Consider the following 17,701-nt stretch of genomic DNA (forward strand, 5'->3'; position numbering starts at 1 on the left):
TATATAAAATATTTTAAAGGAAATTGATTGTGCTACAGTAACAGCAAGCAACTGTAATTTTCAAATGCTTTCCAGCGCCAGATTTTCCTGTGGGTTTGAGGCTTTACTTGTTAATTCCAAAGCAGTTTGAGTTTTTGTCAGTGATATGTGGAGACTGTAGTCACATGACAACTGTCTTAAATTTCACAGTTTTGTTTCAGGAAATTATGATGTTCAGCAAATAACGGAGGACTAGAAAAATCTTTTATTTAAACTCAATGAAGGTTGTTAAAATAGAAATGTTGCTCACTGGAATTGCAGCTGCTACTCATATTCCACAGTCATTATACAAGCATTATTCATTAGTGCTTGAGTGCAGAGAAGCAACACATAGATCTCTGTGTGATCTTTGTGGCTGGAGCCAGACTGAGACTTCTTCTGTGGACAAAGAGCAGGCTGGAAGCAAATTGTTCTATTTAATGGCTTCCTGCATCATTTGCAAAATGAAATAGATGTGAGTTTTAATCTTCAATCGCTTTTGATAAATAAAATAGGAAATGGTAAATAAACAGTAGGAATAACAGTGAGACTCTCATGCGCACAGTTGTTAGAGAGGAAATTGGACTGCAATTTTCAGCATCTGCAAATGCACAACTCAGCGTAGTGATGTGAATGTTGCTGTGCTGGTCCTCCACGAGCTTTTCTACACTGGTGCCTCACCGAGCAACTTAGCATCAGAATGCATGAAGGACATATAACTGTATTACACACCCACTCTGATCCCAATGAGCACATGTAACTACAGTTTATACCATTATTATACCCAGTGAACATGTCAGTAAAAGTTAGGCCATGTTTATTCCAAAGTGTGGTATATTTTACTTATTTTCAAACAAACACTTTGACACTAAAAATTTACTTATACAAGTATGGAATCTCATTCCTTCAGATTTTAATTATGTTGGTGATTTAAAATATAATATGCTATAGTCCTTGTGTAGGGTGGAACCTACTTATTGCTGAAAAGACACATTTTATTGAAGCTCTTTAGTTTGCAATCATCAGGACATTTGCAAGAAGTCTACTGTAAAGGGGAACAACAGACTGTACAGCATAAGTAGAGTGCTGATCAGTAGAGGCTTGGCCATGGAGAATGCACCAATTAGATGATGACTGACAGTTAACACACAAGCTTTGTTTAAACTTAAACCAGGCAGGTTGACTCTAATTGGCCAAGACATTACCCTGAGGAATGAACTAGAGAATGGCTGTCAGTAATTTGTCAGATTGAATCAAATGAAATATGTCTACATGTTACTGAATCTCTGGACTTCTCTAATACAGAGAGCCTCTGAGGCCATATTATTAAACATATTCAAGACCGAGATCAACTGGTTTTTAATCTGTACAGGAACCAACGGATATGGGATAAGGAAGGAAGGTGGAGTTGAGGATTATCAGATCAGCCATGATTTCATTGAATGGTGGAGCAGACTTGATTGTCTGAAAGGCTTCTACTCCTTTGTTTTATGGTCCTGTGATCTAAAGGGGAGGATCCAGAGCATTAATATATGTAACTCCCAATACTTGCATGTGAACTATACAGTGAGCCTGATTGACAATTGATAATTGGTCATCAATGTAATTTTTAACACACTCAGGATCACTTAGCAAATGCTGCGATAGGGTTAGGGTTAGGGTTAGAGACTGCCCTACTGCAGTCTCACATCTCATATTAGATACTGTGTGATGAATTTTCCCATATTTTGGCTAAGTGTCATTTGCATTAGGTTTAATGGAAGATTTCTCTTTACAAGGCTTAATGAATTTTCTAACACATTGTCCCAAACATTCATTGTTACCTACCTCCCAAGGCCCTTTGTGTACCAGGTCAAGTAACCTGCATGGTTTGTGACGTGGCAGATATGGGGAAATTAGCATCCCACTTTGCCGATAGGGATCTGAAGTTCCTGGTGGGTGGGCTGATGCAGGGAGTGCTAACCTCTTCCCTCAGAATCACCAAATGGGGGCACCCAGGGCAGTGTGGTGCCAACTGTTTGAAGAAACGTGCAACCATGACACACAAAAGTTGATAACCTTCTGTGCTCCACCAGAGTAAATGCCACCTACCTAACACTCACTCCACCACTGCATCCACTCTACAGCAAGGTGCATAGACTGCAACTCTCACTGTCGCAAGTAACATTTTCACTCATTTACTCTTATCTGCCCAAACCCCCTCAGTGTACTAGTCTAGCATGGACTCTGTGCTGCCTACTTAGTCAGGCACCTTACCAGCTCTCCCCCATCTTCTCCAGCACTGATTGCTGTAGCAGCCACTTTCACCTCTTTCAGTCCCTCCCTTTGTCTTATTCCAGAGGGCAACAGCCCAAATCAAGGCAAGAAAGTGCAAAGCTGGTTGGTGGGAGAATCGACACTTGAATCCTCACTTCCTTTGAGGACAGGATCCTGACCATGACCACCCTGAATAGCTGACTGGCTATGTTGATTTCAGATGAAACCTCTGACTAGACAGCAACCCTTTCACAAAACATGGACCTGTGGTGAAGGTGTATCATAGCACATCCAAACACATTGTTTAAAATATCTGCGAATTAAACATGCCTTTTTCATCAATCTTCAAATGAGATACTTTTTTCATTTCATTTTAATTTGTTGCTATCCTTCTTATTTCACTTTCTGCACCCAAAAAGATTGAATTGATTGCTCTAGCTGACACATTCTGACTCCAACTCTGCGCAGTATTGTTTTAAATGATTGTGCAGCCTGATTGGCAAAAGGAGAAATGCATTTGTTTGCTGTGTTCATACAGCTCCCAGATCCCTGCAGAGGGTGCTTCTCCTAATTATTGCAAGTTCACCTTCAAAGTCAGATATCTAAGCTTGTTGGGGTGTTTAAGTGAATCAAACAGCTGGCGCCAATTGTCCTTCACTAAGAGAAAAATCCTGCCCATTATGGAAAAACAATGTGCAAAAGCACATTGAATTTCTGCATTGAACAGCCAAAGCTGAGAACTGAATAACTAGGTCATATGTAAGACAGTATAATAAAATCTCAGGAAATCATTTTAATATTGTGCCTATTATGTTTTATAAGATTTCAAATTTGGTGCCAACTTCTCCCAATTAGATAAAAGGTAAATTCACAACATGACACTTGCACAGAACCCAGGGTCAATTGGTGGCCTAGAAAGGACTATGTTTGATTCATAGACTGTGTTGAACAACATTTGTGTCTGATAAATCCAAGATTTGTTTCTTCCTGGTATTGAGCTTTGATTTAAAATATCATTGCTTCACTTGAGTCACATTGCATGCTTAAACTTTAAACATTGGTGAATTGATATCACTCATACACCTCTTTACTTACAATTTGTTTCACTAATGTTTCACCTTGGGTATAATTACGGATAAATAACAATACTGCATACCCAGAAGTGTAACTCAAGTCAGTGATACTTTTCTGGGCTCAACCGCCCTCTTGATCTATTAATAAAACAAAAGGGATCCTGGCAAAGTTGTAAATTACTTTTTAATCATCCATTATGAATTATTCAGTTTCATGTCCAATTAATAATTACTTTAATTAAATATTTCAATCAGTTTTATTTTTGTTTGTGTTACTTTTCACACATTAATATAGTACACACTAAAATCTACAGGCCCCCATCCCCTCTTTTACATAGTGTACAGTCACATCTCCAACATAATTTTGTGTCTGGCTGCAACAGGTACAGGGACAAGGTATCATGGGGAACATGCAAGGCTGGAATAAAGGACACATTGAAGCCTGACCTAGGAGGGTACTGTCCCTGAGTAGAACTTCAGCAGGGGTAACAGAGCTATAATTATACAGGGCTTTGTTGAGGCCTCACCTGGTATACTGTCTGCACTTTTGCTCTCCTTATATGAGGAAGAATGTCCTCGCCGTGGAGGGAGCGCAGCAGCTGTATACCAGATTGATTTCTGGGATGGCAGGACTGATGTTTGAAGAGAAACTGGATTTTATAGGGCTTTATTCACTGGAGTTCAGGAGAACAAGGGGGGAATCTCTTGGAAACCTATAAAATTCTAACAGGTCTAGACAGGGTAAATGTAGGAAGGGTGTTCCCAATAACTGGCAGTTCAGAATCAGAGTTATGGATACGGATTAGTCCATTTAAGACTGAAATATGGAGAAATGTCTTCACGCAGAGAGCAGTGAGTCTGTGGAATTTTCTGTCATTAAAAGTGGTTGAGACCAAACATTGAACATTCTCAGGAAAGAGTTAGATGTAGTTCTTGTGGCTAAAAAGATCAAATAACACAAGAGAAAGCAGGAACAGGGTACTGGGTTGGATGATCAGTCATTGTTGTATTCAATGGCAGAGCAAGATCAAAGGGCTGAGTAGCCTACTCCTGCGCTAATTTTCTATGTTTCTATGTTCCAAATTGTCAGAATAATATGGCAGGAGTCAATGCCACATTGGTGACAGGAACACTGACCCAGAAGGGAGAGAATAACTGGAATGCACAATCATCATGGATTCCAAAAAGATTTGAAAATGGGATGATCTGATTAGTCTGCAGTGTGATAGCATGGATCAATATTTTGATTTGAATGGTCTGTTAAAATTAGCATACTGCAAACTATTTAACACATATTACTAACAAGATTCTTTGGTGGAGTAGGAGATACTGACATCATTTGGTGTTGGTATCCTTTGTTAAGAAACATTTATTAAAGACTACCAGATTTTTATCACTACCTAGAGTGGTCCCCAGTTTCAATCTTCATTAGGAAAAACAGTCGAACCAATTAAGTATATAGTTTTTTAAGAACCATTTTCAACCCCATTAATTTATATGGAAACTCATTCTGTTTAAGGGTATGATAATGATAATTTATGTCAGTGTATAGTTTTGCAGTCCATAAACACAATGCATACTTAAGCAGCAGGTTGCTTGATTGCCTCATTCATAGCTTTGTGAATGTTAGTGTGTTAACTAAGCAAATAAATAAGTCAATTAATGATCCACTATTTAGCACCTGCAAATGTCTAGCCAGAGGAAAAGCCTCCTGTAAAACCATTTAAATAAACAAAATAAGTTTAAAATCATTTTGCATAAAATAAGGCCTTTTTTAAAAAAAATCATTGATGCATTTCCGTGCAATCATCTTAATAGTACACCTGGGGTATGCACAAGTAGATTGTGGAAAATATCAATTAAATACATGTTATTTCTACCTTTGGCTTAACCATTTCAAACTTAGTACAGAAACAGGATAGAAATTTAACTCAGTGAGCCATTTACTGGGACATCTGAAAACTGGAGGATTACAAAAATATTATTAATGATATGAATAACTTTATCATACTTATTGCTTTTGTTACATCACTGATATCGGGCTACCTAACAAGGGAAATCTCAGGTACTTTCTTCCTCAAAATGGAAATAAGAATGTTGAACATCAATTTGTAGACGATACTATTAGTTTTCAAGTATGCCATTGGAAAATAATTTAAGATAAAAGATTCAGAAAGGCATCTCATTATATTCTCAGAGCAGTATAATCATTGTTCTCATGTCAGGTAATCAATGACTAACAGATAACTATATCCTGCAAACAGCAAGTAAGGTTAATGTCTAGTTAAACTGTTTCTGCTAGTACTAATAGACTGCTGAAAAATACCCCTGGATCTTCTTTTCATCCACTTGAACAGGTTTGCAAAATGTCACACCTAAAAGACTGTCCCTTCTGCATTGTGGTATCCCCTTTTTACTGTACAGAAGAGTCAATTTTGAATTTGTTCTGGAGTGGAGATTATTTTCTTTCAAATCCTTCACAGGATGAGGGCATCACTGGTTCAAAAAGAGACTGCTTCCACTGCAATAAGCTAACTTTCAAGATTCATTGATGACAGGTGTTAAAACTAACTTTTTCTCAGGAAAGAGGATTATGTTAGTGCACACTGTACAGCGCTGTGTTACAGGAATGGAATGATAAAACCATTGTTTTATTTGTTTCATTGTAGACCTTAGGTAGATAATTATACAAAAAATTTCAACATGCAGTATTTGTTCAAACTTTTTTAGTGTTAAGTTGAATCTAAAAATGTAGAATTTATACTTCAACCGAGAACCTTTACCTGAATTAATAACTGCTGGTTGAGAGACTCAAACCCCGGCATTTTACTGAGTAAGATTATGACATTAACTCTTTTCCCTTATAAATTGCCAGCAACAAATATATCTGGATTTTTAACATTTAAGGTGTTAGTTTAGAATCATGTCCAAGCAGTTTGGAAGTCACTCCTTTTAATGGAATTGAACTGGTAACAATTGGCGTAGGGTTTTTATTTCAGTGATTACACTTACCATCCCAAAGAAATCCTGTCATTTATAGAAATTTGCCATAAGGTGACAAGCATTTCAAAAAATCGTGTAATCCCAGTCAATGATTACCGTTTGCACAAAGCTATATGGGTCATGTTTTGCTGATACTAAAGCCAGCCAGTAGATGGCACTCTGTACACGAGGATTCTGTCTTTGATGGGGGAGGGGAAACAGAGTATTTCCTCAGATCGTGTCTGCGAGTTAGGAATGTATCACACTGTTGGGTGAAGCTGAGAAGTGATAGAATGTGGACTCCATTAGATTGTTGAAATGAATGCTTCGTTCAGGGATTTGTCCTTCTGCGTCATGGAGTTTGTAATACAAGACTTAGGAGAAATTAATCTAAAGAGGTGGGTGAATTAAAAAAAAGTTGTGGGATTCGAGATAAAACTAAGGAAGATGAAAATTAGCCTGATTCAAACTACTCATGCAATGTTTTTTTTGAAGATTGATTTAATGCCCACAATACAAGTATCATGCCACACTCCTTTTAAAGTTCTACTTTTATGATCATATAAATTAGTGTCCAATTCTTGCAATAAAGAGCCATATTTTAATTGAAATAGCAAACACTATTGGAAGGAACTTGAATAACATTTAATTAAAGTAACAATGCTCATTGCAACTACAAAGTATATTTATATCCTGTTTTATGAAATGTATTGTTTTCTCTGGCTCCATGGTTAAACCCAAAATTTGCTTTCAGAAATCACATGTTCAAATTAATTTTGGATAATTCTTGCATGACAATTCTTGAAAAAAAAACAGGCTTTAATTCAGCCTATAATGCTCTTCGAGGGGGTCTTTATGTGCAATGGTAGTGTTCCTGTCTCTGAGCTAAAAGGCTTGAGTTTAAGTCTCGCCTATTCTAAAGGCATGTCATAACATAGCATAGCTAACAAGGTGTGAAGCTGGATGAACACAACAGGCCAAGCAGCATCTCAGGAGTACAAAAGCTGACGTTTCAGGCCTAGACCCTTCAGATGATGAGATGCTGCTTGGCCTGTTGTATTCATCCAGCTTTGCACCTTGTTATCTTGGATTCTCCAGCATCTGCAGTTCCCAATATCTCTGATCATAACATAGCATAGCATGTCTGGACAGACCAATTAAATCTATGCAGAACACTCTAGGATGATGATTTCAGTTTATGCAGTTCTAGGCTTTTGGCAAAGGGTTCAGTTTAAATACAAATAAAAAATTGACAACTTTGCCGATGCACAAGTCTCAATGTCTTGGTACAGATTCAGATGACAACAAGTTACTTGCAATCACCCATGTATCAATTGATAAATTTACTGATGGTATTCAAATGGGTCATAAAGAAGAAAATAAGTTGATTACAGATTTGTAAGGCTAATCAGCCCATATTAATTAAGCTAGCCAATGAGATACTAAGAGTCCATTATAGTTACCAATTGTTTCTTAATTGAATTCAGGCAATTATTTGCCTCTATCCACCTGGAGGATTATTTTACATATTGATCATTCCTTATTTGAACAATTTGCAGATATCAATAATAAAACCATCTTGTATTTCCAAAGAGCAGTCCTATCAGACTTGAAATGTTAACTGTTTCTCTCTCCACAGTTTGCCAGAACTGTTGAGATTTTCCAGCTCTTTGTTTTTTATTTCACCTTGTAGTAGTTTGATCTTGGACTCCCCTCATTCAACACTTACATTCTTAAAGTAATATTCCAAATTCACTATTTCTATGACCTTAATACATAATCTTGTGTGCACCTAGGACATCCTCCATGAAGCCAGATTAATCCAAACCTCTGCATCTAACATCCTGACTTGCACCAAGTTTAGTTCATCCTCTCACCTCTGTGCTCACCGATCTTCATTGACTGCCTGACTGGCGAACAGTTTAAAACCCTTAGTGATAATGGGAACTGCAGATGCTGGAGAATCCAAGATAACAAAGTGTGGAGCTGGATGAACACAGCAGGCCAAGCAGCATCTCATCATCTGAAGGGTCTAGGCCTGAAATGTCAGCTTTTGTGCTCCTGAGATGCTGTTTGGCCTGCTGTGTTCATCCAGCCTCACACTTTGTTATCTTAGTTTAAAACCCTTAGCTTTGTTGACACGGCATTGCCATTTTCTATCTACGTAACCTCTTCCAGTCCCATCACTATCTGAAATTTCAATGCTCCTCCAATTCATGCCTCTTGCATGTGCTGATTTCATTGGTAATCTCATACCATCAGCTGCCCAGGCCCTATGATCTTGAAATTCATGTGTGAATTATCAGCCTCACAACTGCCTGGTCCTCCTTTTAAGATGCTCTTCCACATCTACCACCTTGACCATCTTTTCTGATGCATTAGAACTTACTATGCCATGTCTGGTACGGTATGGTTTCTAATGACTTTCATTCTTAATTAGATTTGTCCTTGCACCATTCAGGTCAAAGACATTTTGTCAGCAAAGTTATTGAAGTGCAAGTTGGTGATGTCATAACAGGGGTGGGAGGACAGGACATCTTGGGCCTGAGAGATCAGGGCAATCTCCTTAGCCTGACTAATTGTAGGATTTACAAATGAACAACGCAAGAATTGACCAGGAATTGGACTGTGATTTCAATCTATTCAGGTACAAAACATATGAAGAAAATGAAAGGATTGATTTAGAGGACAGGGGGGAAAAACGCTCTAGAAACTTCTTAATAAATTTATATTTGACATTTTTAAAATCTCTAACAACAATTAATGCCTGCAGAAATGAGAATCTATGTTTGATGAAATGTACTGTGCATTGGAGACAACTTTTAGATCAGGGTATTTAATCTCACATCCTCCTTTGTTTGAAACCACTGTATCATGTCTAACTAACACTGAGCAAACATTAGCCTCACCATTAATTTGACAACAAAACCCGATCCAATATTTTCCTATGTGGACTGCTGTCATATGTCATTGTATCATTTTGGGAAGTACTGTTGGATCTTTTACCACAGTAATGGCACATGTTATAATAAAGTCTAACATGTCGTCTTGCAATTGTCTCCCCACTAGCCTGAAATATTAAAATTTCCCCACATTTACCTCATTATTCATGCCCTTGACATGAGAGATAGGCCTTGTTGGTCTTCTCAACTCTGTGCAAAATTGTCCCTGTCATGATGAGGTAAGGAAGGGACAAAGGTTGTTTTGATCTTCCTTGTTTGGCCACAATGAAGAATTATGATCTTTTTAGCACAAAGTTATACCTGTCTTGATTAAACATTTTGTTGTAAGGGGCCAATTACAAATTTTTCTTCAGTGAAATAAATCAATTTTATGATGTCAATAGCAAGAAAAATAATAAAGCTGCAACATCGAGTATACATACACACAGGCACAAAAAAAGTATAAAGGAATGATGTCCAGCATGTAGGAAGTGTTCCCTAGTTCTGACAGTGAGCTTATGTATGTGATGTGGTTTTTTGGAAAAACACTGGAGGCAGATGCTTCAGAGGCCAAGAAAACTCTCATTTTATTAAACAAAGAAGCAAAACTGATACATTTACAAAACAAGCAGGTGACTGTCAAATTGAACCGCCCCCCCCCCCCGACTGAGACTGTCTCCCAGTTAATTAGATACAGTGGGTAAAATAAATACGATGGGTGACGGTTACTATATTAATAGAGGAAAAGAGAGAGTGAATTACTTGTTCTAATCCACTTCCCTTCCTCAGAGGTGCCCTACACCTAAAACACCAAAGCCCTCGTCTATGACTGGCCCAGCTGGGTTAGAGGTCTCAATGACCTTAGGCTCTCCCCCCGGTATGAAAACCGCGATTTTGACAGCCTCTGGCCGTGGTCACTTGCCGTAGCTGGGACTCCGCGAAGGGCCGCAGGTCCCGATCACAGTCGATCGGGTGGTGTCTGTCGATGCGTTTGGGAGGCGCCTGGTGAGTTCCCTGGGTTTTTCTCCTCCTCCTGGTAGTTTTGTGAGTGGGTTGTTGTTGCGGGTGGTGTTGCCCGGTTAGTGTGTTGTATCTGAGGATACCTTCGGTTGTCTCCGGACGTCGAGTGGAGGTTCACAGTTAGTTTTCAGTAGTTGGTCTCGATGTGCAGGTTCCGCGGTGTCCCACTCACCGTGTAGTATTATCACTCTCTTTTCTGGCTTCTCTCTCTTTTCCTTTGCTTTTTGCTGCACCTTCCACTTCACTTTCTCTCATGTGCTGGGCTCTGGGTGTCCAGTTATACCCCACTGTAGTCCCCCCGCCCCATTACCCGCCGAATCTGTGATCACTTGTTCCTCTTCTCAGGGCTGAAAGGGTTTCCTGAGTACTGGAGTGGGTGATTCTCATTTTTTAGATTGGAAAGGATGGGTTTGTAATGTCCGGCATTTCCTTTGGATGCGTATCTATTCTGTTAGCATAGTGGTGTGAAGGTTCCAAGTTGAGAGAGAGAGATAATGGGAACTGCAGATGCTGGAGATTCCAAGATAATAAAATGTGAGGCTGGATGAACACAGCAGGCCCAGCAGCATCTCAGGAGCACAAAAGCTGACGTTTCGGGCCTAGACCCTTCATCAGAGAGGTTCCAAGTTGAAACAAGTTTGCATGTAACACGATGGTGTGGCAATGGATTGATATCTGTGTAGGCTCCAGAGGGCCTGGAATTGTTGAGGTTGTTTATTTCCTGTAGACTGGCTTGCATTGTTTTAGCTGAGGCATGAATGGGAGGTTTTTCTTTTTGGTTTCACTTACCTACCCCTGTCCCAGACATTGCCCCAGGGCTTATATATTCCCCAGTCTGTTCCAGCCAGCCTTCTGGCTCGGTTGCAGCTCTTGCCTCCTCGCGCTCCTGTGACTTTAATCCAATATACTATAATTCTCATAACTTTTCCCTTGAGAGGGTTTTTAAATCTAGCGTATGTCCAACAACCGATGGGGATTTTTAGCCCACCTACCAGCACAAGAAAGAGATGAAAGAATTGCAGTTTATAATCTTTAGGGTCTACATGAGCTGCACAGTTTTAACCTGAGACCGCAGTTGATTAGTTATTGTGTTGTATCCGCAATAGCAGCAAATACTTCAGTTGTCTTTTGAGTTCTTGGTATTTGAGTTTCAGTATTTCTTTTTAGTTAGTTCTGTCACTGGCACATTTCCTTCCTGCGATCAGGACAGTACTTTCTCCAGCCACAAATCTATCTCAAGTTCTACCAAAAGCAGCTCCTGAAATAGAGCTGGTTTGTGTATTCCAATGTCTGAGTTCATTGTTTCCCAGATTCACAAGTGCAGGCAATACGTGAAACTTAGTGTACAAGTGTATATCAGATTTGGAGTTGAGGGTTTCTTCACAGCTGACTTGGTGAACTAATTTTAGCATCTTCTGTAAATGGTAATTTTTAGTTCAGATGATTTTGTTTATTCAACATTGGTTTCACAAAGCTTGTCCAGCTTGTGTGATTGGCATATTGCTGTGGCCATCTTAAATTAACACCTTTTCCTTTTTAAATCTATTTTAATCCAGAGGAGTCCCAGTTGTTAAAATCAGATGATGGAATTAGAAATCAGTCATTCATATTTTATCACTGTTTTGACATCCCTTTTTGGTGGTTGGTAACAAGAACAGGAGGCTTTGTTTGTATGGGTATAAAGTTTGCTTCCACCTGCTATAGCGTTTGGTGGCATTGTAGTTTGCTTTGACCTGCAAAATTCTGAATCCAGGTCATTTATGGATTCATGGAGTCATACAGCATGGAAACAGATCCTGTGGTCCAACTTGTCCATGCCGACCTGGTTTCCTAAACTGAACTAATGCCATTTGACCCATGTGCCTCTAAACCTTTGCTATTTGTGTACCTGTCCAGATACCTTTTTAATTGAATTGTATGCACATCTACCACTTCCTCCGGCAGTTTGTTCCATACACACACCACTCTGTGAAAAATTTGGCTGCAACTCCCTTTTAAATCTTTTTCCCCCTCTCACCTTAAGCCCAAAATTAGAGGGCATAGGGGAAATTAAGGAACAGTAGTGGTTCCGTCACTGAGGCACCTAACTGAATAGTCACCCACCAAATTCTGACTGAGCTCCCCAAATGAGAACTCATTGTTTTCCAATCACCAGCCAGTTTACTTTCCCATTCTCAAAATTTAACCCTAAATTCCAACAGCTCTGAATTTATTTAACAGCTTTCTCTAATCCATGGTGCCTGTTATGAATGAGTTGATATTGACATAAGTGCAATTAAAGAAGGTGCTCCATTTATATCACCAGCCACCAGTTGAGGTGAGGGTTGGGGGGAACTACTTGAATATTCTCCTGTGGTCCTGGGTAGAAAATTAGGGTTGAATTTTATCATTGCTGTGGATACGGGTTGTAAGTTGAAGGAGGGATTGTAAAATGGCTAAGAGAAATTTTGGACAGGAATTCTGGTGACTTTTTTTCTTGACAGAGTCTACGCCATGAAGGAGGAAAAAGCCTGTGCAAAAATTGTCTGCTGACTGAGTTGGGCAGCCTATTAATTCAATTCAGAGTCCAGCAGCCACTTTATGGACCTCGACGTCTAACCAGTGTTGACATAATGTCGTCACATTGGGAGGCCGACAGTTATATCACAGAATAGTGCCAATAGCTGCTTCTTGGGGAGAATGAGAGCCTTTCTTAGTCTCTCCACAGTCAATGTGGGTGGTGTGGATTGTGCCTTTCAGCAATGCCAGCCCCATGGCTCTGATTGGGGTTGATTGCCAATTTTGCATCCCGTCCCAGAGACCATGATCACCTTCCCTGTCCCCAGAAGAATTAAAAATAAAAATGTAGCCAGCCTTTGAGGGTACCTCAGTATGGAGGTACGCTGTCCTTCCTGCAGCCTCAAAAGAGATCATGTCTATCAGTGGTAGTTGTGGGCTATGCCTTTGATCAAGGTGGTGGTTCAGAGAGGCAGGGCACCATCCTTAATGGGAAGAAAGTCCCACATCAGCCTTGTACATCCATCTTACAATCCCGTCATTCATCCCCAGAGCTAAGGACCCATTTTGATCTCAGTGGCAAGACTTCCTTGATTTCTACAGCATTCTAGCCTGTAGAGCAAGGTACCAGATATGGCTTAAAACTCGTATGCCAATGATTTCTCTCCAATCAAATAAACCTGACTGCACTCTATGTGAATGTAAAAGGGTTCACTGACAACATGCAATAAGCTTCGCCCATCAGGCTATAAACGACTGTTCCTGACAGGAAAAATCAAGAGTTGCTCACGTGTCCTAAAACTTTAGCAGAGTAACACAGAATACCCAAGTGATTGTTCTAAGTGTTAGCAATACGTAGCTAAAGTGCATTTATTCTTAAGGTGAGCTACCAATCTTAAAAGTAATACACCTCTTAATAAGGAATAGGTAATCTTTACTGTTTCATCAACTCAGAGCCCATTGTCTGCCTAAGGCATTGTGTGGACATCCCTCCCTGTGTATGACCAGTTGCTTGTGACTATTAAAAAGAATAGATGACAGTAATTCTACTCAAGATATCCCAGATTATTGCCTCGTGCCATAGATTTACAAAATGCTGCGGTGTTGGTCTACAACATTACAGTAAGTGCCGTGTCTATTTCAACACTCATGCAATGTCAACAAAATGATTTTTAAAACTCTGAAACAAATGGTAACATGAAACTGAGGATTGATTAATGAGGTAATTAATATAAGTAACAGTTTAATTCAATCCTGACCTCCACAGAAAATTGCAATTACATCATGCAGACTTGGAACTACATGTAAGGTGATGCAAAATGCAAACTAAAAAGCTGAAAACCAGCAGAAAAGGGGTTAAATGTGATGAAATACTAAAAGTAATTATGTTGCTTTAAGGTTGTGAAGAGTAGTTGGTTTGAGAACTGTTGCAGCAATACCACAAAAAGTGTTCTTTCCTGCTCAAGAACGTGGCTTCTTGTTAGTTTACAAAGCTATCAAACATTATCTAAATATATGATAATGGGGAGTTCAAAATTTGTGGAATAAGGCAGTGTAGCATTGTGGACTTAGCGGATGGTTACAAACCATCAACATGAAATTTCTGCAGTTCGTTTATTGACATCAAGAAACCAAGTCAAATTAGTCACTTAAGATAGACTCTCTCACTTTGGAGGATATTAAATGAACCCATTACATTCCAGGAAAATCAGTTAAAATGACATTGAATAGAGTGCAAAAGTTCCTAAGTGGGACTTCATGATGGACATGTAATGAGTATGTCGAATGAGACAAACTGCAGTGTTAGAAATTTTATTTCATTAAATGGTAAAGACAGAGGGTATGCCAGTATCATGACATGGTAACTAGTAATTCAGAGGACGAGGTCAATGCCACCATGCATGATTTGAGAATTTGAATTCATTGTTTTAAATCATAGAGTTAAATTGACCCAGAAGTGTCAATTATTCCATATTCCACAGTCTTTTCATATAGACGTAAGGACAGTAAGGAAAGTTTATAATTTCTTTAAAAGGTCTGTGAAATCTGTAATTGCTTTAAGAATGTTTGAAAAGAACTTAAACATCTATTGACAAAGATTCAATTGTAATTTCCTTGAATAGGAAGCAATGGTCATGTGACTTGATAATACTTCACCAGGAAGCAGTTCCAAGCAAAGATGCTAAGAAAGAAAAACCAAAAGCGCTGCGGATGCTGTAAATCGGGAATAAGAACAGAAGCTTCTGGAAAAGCTCAGCAGATCCAGCAGCATCTGTGAAGGAAAAAATCATAGTTAACATTTTGGTCCAATGACCCTTCCACAGAACTGATGGTGAAGCCATATTGCTGGAGAGACAAAGGAGAGCAACTACAAGTAGAGGAATCATTAAAAGTGATCATTACATAGATGGAGATTCAAAGAGAAATCCAGATTGAAACAAAAAGAGGAACACATTCTCGTGAGAAGAGAGAGCAGTTTATTCTTAGGAGAAAGCCAGTGTTTTTCTTTGGAAGATGAGACAAGGAGCTCTTGCGTGTGTACAGCACATTTAAAAAGGTCTAAGACTTCAAAACTCTAAATGGCTCAGAAATACTAAATAACTAAGTGGTTTCCTGAAGTAACCAAACATTGAACCATGCTTCATCAATAGAAAATTATCTGTGGAAAGCCACACCATCAGGACTGTCATGATTTGAAGTGAAGCACTTTGTATCTGCCCAAGGACTATCTTTTATATTTTTACATTTATTTTTGATTTGTGAACAAGCTTCAAAATCTCCCCTCCCTCTACCACATCCCAAACCATCCCAGCTCATCCCCACCTCCCTAACCTGTCCTTCTTCCCACTGATCCCCTCCTCCCACCTCAAGCCCCACCCCCATCTCCTATCTACTAACCTCATCCTGCCCCCTTGGCGCCTCTGTCCTCCCTGGACTGACCTATCTCCTCCCTACCTCCCCACCTACACTCTCCTTCACTGGCTCCATCCCTGCCTCTTTGACTTCTCTGTCTCCTCTCCAGCTATCTTCGATCCACCTCCCTCACTCTTCCTATTTATTTCAGAACCCCTTTTCCCTCCCCCCATTTCTGAAGAATGGTCTAGGCCGAAATGTCAGCTTTCTTGCTGTTCTGATGCTGCTTGGCCTGTTGTATTCATCCAGCTCTACACCTTGTTATCTCAGATTCTCCAGCATCTACAGTTCCTACTATCTCTGGAAAAAAAAAAATGCTGTTTACAACGAAGGACAGAAGAAGGTACTACAGTGCTTTTAAAAGGAATGTTACTGGAACTCACTAAGTTGCATTTACACAGCTGCAATGCAAACCATTGGGAAATAGGTAAGAGGAGCCAGTCCAGCTCTGGGGGTTTGTATACAAGGTAAGATGCAACAAGCAAAAGGTTACTGGTTTGTGGAGCTGTGACCAGTGGGGAATGCCAAAGGCATCAGGCTAACAACAATCTGATTTTGCTCCTGGTAGCTGAACAGTTTGAAGGTGTGGACAACAGTAGCTGAAGTCTTCAGACTGCTTAAAGGACACATAATGTGCCTTGTTCTCCAGTAGATAATAAAACCTGAATAAAGTCTGTTTATTTTCTCACATCAGTGGCTACAAGTTTTTTATCCTTTTAACCAGTAACTAAGATATTTTGCAGGAAGCGTACCAATCACCTGTGCCTTGTGTGATGAATGAGAAAATCCATAGGAAGAAATCAAAAAAAAAAAGTTGAGGATTTGGGAAAGAGAAAGGAACTTTCGATCAAATTCTAAAGACTGGTGCCACTGAGCTGCTTTTGTGCGTGCATCCGAGCATTAACACATTGATTGTAGCCTGGGCTGATACAACACACATGTAGGAACTTTGACTACTTTGACACAAATGTTTAACTTCTCTGGGAGTAGCTGGGCTTGGTTGCCGGTGTAGAACTTGTTGACAATAATCATACCTGTGAAAGATGAAGGTGAAAACTGCTCGATGGGAATCCTGCCCTACCCTACAAAATTAAAAAACAGTATAATGTGGAACCATTTAGCTACACAGTGTTTCATGCCTAAGGGGAGTAATGTAAATGTTTGTGGTAGTATTACATATTTCTTTATAACAACTATTGAAAGTGGAATATATCTTTTTTAAAATTCAAAGCATCTTGTATCATTTATGTCGCTTCTGCTTCACGCTAATGTAAATGCTACACAGAGAATGGAATCTTGTTAGTATCTCTGGACAGTTTGGTTAAGCTTTCCTGCTCCTATGATTCTACTTGGCCAGCTGTGTTCATCCAACCCTACACCTTGTTAACCAAACTATGTAATGAGCTGTAAATAGAGATACCAACAAGATTCCATTCTCTGTAGCTTTTACATTAGCGTGAAGCAGAAGCTCCATAAATGATACAAGACGCTTTGAATTTTAATAAAAGGTACCTTCCACTTTCAATAGTTATAAAGAAATATATAATACTACCACAAACATTTGCATTACTCCCTTTAGGCATGTGGTACTGTGTAGCTATATGGTTCCAATTATACTGTTCTGTTTTTTTTGGTAGGGTAGGGCAGGATGGCCCGAAACGCCAACTTTCCTTCTCCTCTGATGCTGCTTGGCCTACTGTGTTCATCCAGCTGTACACCTTGTTATCTCAGATTCTCCAGCATCTGCAGTTCTTACTATCTCTGAGACAGTTTGGTTATTTTGCTTTATGGTATGGATCATACTGTTCAGCTACCCTTAATTTTGTTTATGTGGTACTACCAACGTGTTAAAGGGGTTAAACCTCAAATAAATCTAGCAACTCAAAACCAGGCATTCATGAGGTACTAATGGACAATCCACAGCTGAAGAATTGTATTTAACCACATTCTGTAAGAGGGGAATGGGGTGAGGGCTAGTGGAGAGTGAAGGAAGGGCTTCCC

The 17,701-nt window shown here is 39.4% G+C and overlaps 1 long non-coding RNA gene across 1 annotated transcript; it reads left to right on the plus strand.

The window, feature by feature from the left end:
- The first annotated feature begins 9,976 nt into the window (after positions 1 to 9,976).
- On the plus strand, positions 9,977 to 16,390 carry LOC132210907 (uncharacterized). Its single transcript, XR_009447142.1, has 2 exons — positions 9,977 to 10,276; positions 14,911 to 16,390. It is a non-coding gene; the product is annotated as an uncharacterized LOC132210907 (long non-coding RNA).
- Positions 16,391 to 17,701: the final 1,311 nt, after the last annotated feature.

Source organism: Stegostoma tigrinum, chromosome 2 (assembly GCF_030684315.1).
Source record: "Stegostoma tigrinum isolate sSteTig4 chromosome 2, sSteTig4.hap1, whole genome shotgun sequence".
NCBI classification, from domain to species: Eukaryota; Metazoa; Chordata; class Chondrichthyes; order Orectolobiformes; family Stegostomatidae; genus Stegostoma; species Stegostoma tigrinum.